The following is a 935-nucleotide window of genomic DNA, read 5'->3' as shown; positions in this document are numbered from 1 at the left end:
AAACTGCGCAGTATAGACTCTAAAAGGGAGGTAATCTTAATTGGTACCAATTTTAAAAGAGATATAAAGGTATCTCTTGCCAGTGTTTGCTGTATGTAGTATTGTTGATGTAGAAGTTGCCAATAGCAAGTGTATCTAGTTGGTACGATTTTAGGATAGTTATTTTGTTGCATTTAACTTAAAAGCATTTTGCTTCCTCAGGAAAGAGACTACTGAAGCTACCAGCAGCTGTGAAATAAAATTATTTTGTGTCATTGCTGTGTAATTAACTGTTGAGAGATACCATTGTATTCATTGCTATTACTACCGATGTTCAGTGGAGTAACTACTGCCCCCGCAGTCCTCACGGTGGCTTGGGGGCGAGGGGCTGCGGGGGCGCCGCCACTGATTTAGAGCATGTCAATCTGTTGTCACTAACCCTCCCTGCTGTAAGGAGGGACACGGAGGGCACAGCGCGCGCCTCTCCCGTGTCCCTCCTGCATCTCCGTCGAGTCTAATAAAAGTAGTGCCGTTCGTGAGCTCTGATTGGCTCACGAACTGGCACTTCCTTTATTAGACCCGAAGGAGATGCAGGAGGGACACGGGAGAGGCGCGCGCTGTGCCCTCCTTGTCCCTCCTTCACAGCAGCGGGGGAGCACTGAGGGGACATATATGGCACTGGGGGAGGGGGGGCACTGAGGGGGCATATATGGCACTGGGGGGGCACTGAGGGGGCATATATGGCACTGAGGGGGCATATATGGCACTGGGTGGGGCACTGAGGGGGCATATATGGCACTGAGGGGGCATATATGGCACTGGGGGGGCACTGAGGGGGCATATATGGCACTGTATGTGTACCTGACACATGGAGGGGGGCTATATTTGGCACTGGGGGCACGTGAGCACCTGGCACTGTGGTGGAATATCTGGCACTGGGGGCATATGTGGCACGG

The sequence above is a fragment of the Pseudophryne corroboree genome, chromosome 10 (assembly GCF_028390025.1).
Source record: "Pseudophryne corroboree isolate aPseCor3 chromosome 10, aPseCor3.hap2, whole genome shotgun sequence".
NCBI lineage: Eukaryota > Metazoa > Chordata > Amphibia > Anura > Myobatrachidae > Pseudophryne > Pseudophryne corroboree.
The sequence above is the reverse complement of the archived record's forward strand: the minus strand, read 5'-3'. Positions refer to the sequence as shown.